This window comes from Tenrec ecaudatus, chromosome 4, assembly GCF_050624435.1.
Source record: "Tenrec ecaudatus isolate mTenEca1 chromosome 4, mTenEca1.hap1, whole genome shotgun sequence".
Lineage (NCBI taxonomy): Eukaryota > Metazoa > Chordata > Mammalia > Afrosoricida > Tenrecidae > Tenrec > Tenrec ecaudatus.
Window position 1 is genome coordinate 102991373 of NC_134533.1, and position 6000 is coordinate 102997372.

Genomic DNA, 6000 nt, shown 5'->3' on the forward strand with positions numbered 1-6000 from the left:
AGGGAAGGGGGAGGAAGCATTTCGGAACTAGAAGAAAGTTGTATTTTTCATTGGCGCTATATCGCACCTTGACTGGCTCATTTTCTCCCCTAGACCCATCTGCAAGGGGAACTCCAGTGGCCGACAAATGGGCTTTGGGTCTCCACTCTGCACTTTCCCCTTCATTCACTATGGTAAGATTTTTTTGTTCTGATGATGCCTTATACCTGATCCCTTCGACACCTCGTGATTGTACAGGCTGGTGTGCTTCTTCATGTGGGCTTTGTTGCTTCTGAGCTAGATGGCCACTTGTTTACCTTCAAGCCTTTAAGACCCAAGATGCTATACCTTTTGATAACCGCGCACCATCAGCTTTCTTTAGCACATTTGCTTATGCACCTGTTTGTCCTCAGTGATCATATCATGGAGCTATGCACCCAATTATATGACTTTTTTTTTTTTGAAGCCTGATAATTGTTCCCTTCAGAACCTGGTGATCACACAGGCTTTTGTGTTCTTCCATGTGGGCTTTGTTGCTTCTCAGATAGATGGCCGCTTGTTTATCTTCAAGCCTTTAAGACCCCAGACACTATATCTTTTGATAGCCAGGCACCATCAGCTTTATTCACATTTGCTTATTCACAAGCTTTGGCTTTAGTGGTTGCGCCAATTTAATAGAAGAAAGTATTCTTGCATTGAAGGAGTACTTGAGTGGAGGCCCAATGTCCTTCTGCTACCTTAATACTAAATCTATAAATATAGGTGCATATATTGATTTCCCCATCCTCATATATAAATATATTTGCATATATACATGTCTTTGTCTAGACCTCTATAAATGCCCTTTGTCTCCCAGTCCTTTCCTCTATTTCCCTTGACTTTCCTCCTGTCCCACTATCATGCTCCGTCCCCACCTGGGCTCAAGGCCCATTTGTCGGCCACTGGAGATTCCCCTCATAGAGGGGTTTAGGAGAGGAGATGGGTCAGTCAGGGTGCGAGGTAGTACCGATGAAGAACACAGCTTTCCCCCAGATCCTGGATGCTTCCTACCCCCAACTACCATGATCCGAATTCTACCTTGCAGGACTGGATAGGGCAGAGGTTGTACACTGGTGCATATGGGAGCTGGAGGCACAAGGAATCCAGGGTGGACGATACCTTCAGGACCAGAGGTGTGAGGGGGGATGCTGGGAGAGTGGAGGGTGAGTGGGTTGGAAAGGGGGAACTGATTACAAGAATCCACATGTGACCTCCCTGGGAGATGGACAGCAGAGAAGGGAGGGAAGGGAGGCTCCGGATAGGGCAAGATATGACAAAATAACAATCTATAAATTATCAAGGGCTCATGAGGGAGGGGGGAGGGAGTAGGGAAGGGAAAAAAGAGGACCTGATGCAAAGGGCTTAAGTGGAGAGCAAATGCTTTGAAAATGATTAGGGCAAAGAATGTATGGATGTGCTTTATACAATTGATGTATGTATATGTATGGATTGTGATAACAATTGTATGAGCCCCTAATAAAATGTAAAAAAATGCCCTAGGCTAAAGGGAGTGGTCTGCAGTAGAATGTGAGAGAACAGGAAGAGACAAAGAGGAGGGGAAAATTTTTTAAAATAAGACTATGTAGACTGTAGAAATATAGGGCAGAGAGGGAAACAAAAGCAACTATGTAGCTGAGTCCCACTCCCCTCCCATGGAGCTGCCCGGGTTAAGTCTCTGGCCGGAGGCAACTGGTGCCAAGTTCCAGCTGAGCAGAGAGAAAGCCACTGTGCAGCTCTCAAAGACTGTGGGGGAACAGAGAGCAGAGATATAAACAAAAGCAACAATGTAGCTGAACCCCATCCCTGCCCGTGGAGATGCGAGGGTTTGGGTTTAGTCCCCGCCCAGATGTGGTGGTGGAAAGCTGTGGCTGTGCCCGTGAAAAAGCCCCTGAGCTGCCTTCCAGGACATTGAGGAACAGAGATCAAAGGATGTAAACAGAAGCAAAAATGTAGCTGAACACTGATCCCTGCACGTGGAGCTGCAAGTGTCCTCTCCCTACCCTGAGGCAGGCAGGGGCAAACTGTGGCTCTGTTGAGACCAAGCCCCCCTACAGGCTCCAAATGGTCCTGGCTCCCGCAGATACAGTGGTGGGGCTAAGGCCAAGCCCCAGCCAGCTTCCCCTGAGGTAAGCCAAAAGCCCGCGGCCTCTCAAAACCCCCTGGATCTGTGCCTACTTATCTTTATGATGCTCCTCCTGCATTCCAGCAGGATTGAATTTCCCTCTAAGCAACTCTCCTGGGCTGGATTCTGCGGAGACCCTCTCGTATGTGTCACTCCGTCGCCATCTTCCCCTCCTCTAGTTCTTAAGTGCTTCCTCCCCCCACTATCATGATCCCAATTCTGTTAGGCAGATAGGCAGGGATGGGATGTCCATTGAAGCATGCCCAGGACAGCCAAGCATAGAACAAAAGCCTAGGTTTTCCCACCGGTGGGCACGGATGGGCATTAAACCTGGATCAGCCCACCTGGGCCAGGTGATTGCAATTCAGCCAATGGGATCGACCTGGGGTCGTTCACCACGCCTCCCACGGGAATCCTTGAAAAGTCAAGAGTCAGGGGGAGAGAGGGAGAGGAACTGGGGAAGGAACTGGGGAGAGAACTTGAGAAACAACTTGACAGTCTTTTTTGGAGGAAAACTTGGGAGAGAGATCTTTGCGTGACCCCGAGCAGTCTCTGCCAGGCTGCGTGATGGAAAGGAATCCCATGGGTGCCGCGTAAAACCTGAAGCTTCTTTAACTCTCATTAAATTCACCTGGATCACGAGCCAGCGTGAATTCTTTCTCATGCGGAGCCAAGGACCGAGGTTTAAATCTAGCCCAGAGAGAGAGATCTTACAATTCTACCTTACCTTTTGGTCTTTTTTACAGTGAGTTGTAATCCATATGAAGGCTACAACCCTTGATTTTCATCAGCAAGTGCTTCAAATCCTCCTCATTTTCAGCGAGCTAGATTGTGTCATCTGCATGTCACAGATTGTTCAAATTTGAAGCCTTCTTCAAATCCTGATGCCACATTCTTCTCCATATAATCCAGCTTCTCAGATTATTTGCTCAGCATAGATTGACTAAGTATGGTGATCACCTACAACCCTGTCAAACACTTGTCTGATACTAAGCCAGGTAGTATCCCCTTGTTCTGTTCCACCAACTACCTCTTGATCCATGTACAAGCTCCACGTGAGCACAAGAAAATACTCTAGAATTCCCATTCTTCTCAAGGCCGTTCAAGATTTGTTAGGATCCCCACAGTTCAATGCCTTGGCATAGTCAATACAACACAAGTAAACATCTTCCGGTATTCTCTGGTTTCAGGCAAGATACATCTAACATCAGCAAAGGTATCCTTTGTTCCACCTTCTGTTCTGAATCTGACCTGAACCTCTGGCAGCTCTCTGTTGATGTACTGCTACAACTGTTGTTGGATGATCTTCAAAACAATTTTTACTTGCATATGATTTCAATGATATTTTTCTATACTTTGAGCATTTTATTTAGTCACCTTACTTTGAAATGGAGACAAATATGGATCTTTTCCACTAAGTTAGCTGAGTAGCTGTTTTTCAAATTTCCTGGTGCAGACCAGTGAGTGCTGCCACCGATTCCATCAGCTTGCTGAGAGATTTCCATCGGTATTCCATCAATTCCTGGAGGCGTAATTTTGGCTAATGCTTTCAACGCTTCTTCCTTCAGTAACATTGGTGCTTGCTCATATGCCTCCTGCAGAAATGGTAGAATGCCAACTAGTTCTTTATGGTACAGTGATTCTCTGTGCTAGTCCCAGCTTCTTTGGATGGTTCCTGCATCAGTCAATGTTTTGCCCCTATAATCTTTCAATGTTGCAAATGAAAGCTTGAACTTTTCTTCAGTTCTTTCAGTTTGAGATATGCTAAACACCTTCTTTCTTGTTTTGGTTTTCTAACTCTAGTGTTTGCATATTTCATTATAATATTTTACTTTGTCTTCTTGAGATGCTCTTTGAAATTTTCTGTTCAGCTCTTTTTCAATTAATCAATGTTCTATTTGCCTAGCTAGTATGTGATTAAAAGCAAGTTTCAGAGTCCCGTCTCATATCCATTCTGATCTTTTCTTTCTTTCCAGTCTTTTTAATGAATGACCTTTAACTTTGGTCATGAATGATGGTCTTGATGTCCTCTCACAGCTGCTCAGGTCTTCTGTCATTAGTGTTTAAAGTTCTCAAAAGTCAGGTGGATGGACTCAAGGTCTTAGGGACTTATTTACAATTTTTAAGTTTCAAGCTGAACTTACATGTGAGCAATTGATGGTCTCTTCTACGGTCAGCCCTTAAGCTGGCTTTAGAAAGCAGCTTATAATGAACTGCTCTATCATCTTTTTTCCAAGATGGAATCAGTTTGAGTTCTGTGTAGTTAATCTGGAGAAGTACTTGTGTATAGTCACCATTGAGTTGTTGATCAAAGGTATGTGCTATAAGCAAGTCCTTGGTCTTGCAAAATTCTATCATTGCCTCTCCAGCTTCATTCCTGTCACTAAGACCACATTTTCCAAATACTGTTTCTTCTTCTGTGTTTACAACTTTTGCATTTGAATCACCAATAAATATCAATGCCTCTTGACTGCGTGTTTGATCCCTTTCAGACTGAAGAAGTTGGTAACATTCTTCAATTTCTTAATCACTTGCTTTTGTGGTCAGTGCATACATTTGAATAATAGTTGTATTGACTGGATTTCCGTGAAGGTGAATAAACATAATCCTATTACAGACTCATTGTACTTCAAGATGGGTCTCAAAAGTCCTTTTTACAACAAATCCAATGCCATTCCTCTTGACTGTGTCATTCTCAGCACAGCAGGTCATCTGAATTTCTGATTCAAAATGTCCAGTATCAGTCTATTTCAGCTCATTAGTGCCTTGGCTATCAATCTTTATGTATTCCACTGTATCCTAAGTTCATACTTTCTACATTCCAAGTTCTGGTTACTAGTAGATGTTTGAGGCTGCTGCTTCTCGTTTTGAGTTGTGTCCCATGTGCAAATGAAGATCCCAGAGGCTTTCCTCCGTTCATGTCACTATGATTGACTATACTTGGAGTAAGTAGCTTCTCCTCAGTCGCATTTCAAATGAGCCCTGGTGGTGCAGTGATTACATGTCTGGGCTGTAATCCACACAGTCAGCAGTGCGAAATCACCAGCAGCTCCATGGGAGAAAGACTGGACTTTCAACTCCTGTAAACAGTCAATGTATCAGAAACTCACAGGGGGTCACTATAACTCAGCACTGACTTGAAGGCAGTGAGCTCTGACCTGAGGGGCCCATCCTCTGACACTGCCTTCTGACAAAGTTTTGATGCTATGCAGAGGTTGTCAAGGGTTAATTTCTCTAAAGTGGATAGCCAATTCCTTCTTTGTAGTCTGTTCATAGTGTTGAAACTCAAATGAAACCTGTTCACTTTGGGTGATCCTGTTGGCCTATTAAATACCAGTGCTTCCTATTTTACAGCGACACAGAAGCCACCACAAATCAACAAATGGGCAGACAGGTGGTGGCATATAGCACATACTAGGCAGTTGCTATAATTTTCAAACGTAAAAAGCACAACCTTATATGTTAAATTAGCCTCAGTGAAAATGGTGACTCAAATCATTTTCCAACCATACAGAGTATCGCAGTTGGTGTCACTAAGTAAGTAGTAATAGGAATAAGGACTAAATTTAAAAAATGTTATCTAGGAGAGTTTGTAAATATAAACTGAAGTAATCATGAGGTGTTGATGGGACTGGTTTTCAGGCATCAAGGACCCAAAACAAAACAAACAAAAGGCATATCAATGGGAATGAGGGGGGAAGCAGAGTGGAGACCCAAAGCCCATCAGTAGTCCATTGGGCACCCCTATCTCCTGAAAATATCCTTCAAGGAAAGAGTCATCCAGGGTGCAGCATAGCACTGATGAAACACACAACCTTCCTCTAGTTCTTTAATGCGTCCCCCCTTCCCCCGAATACCAT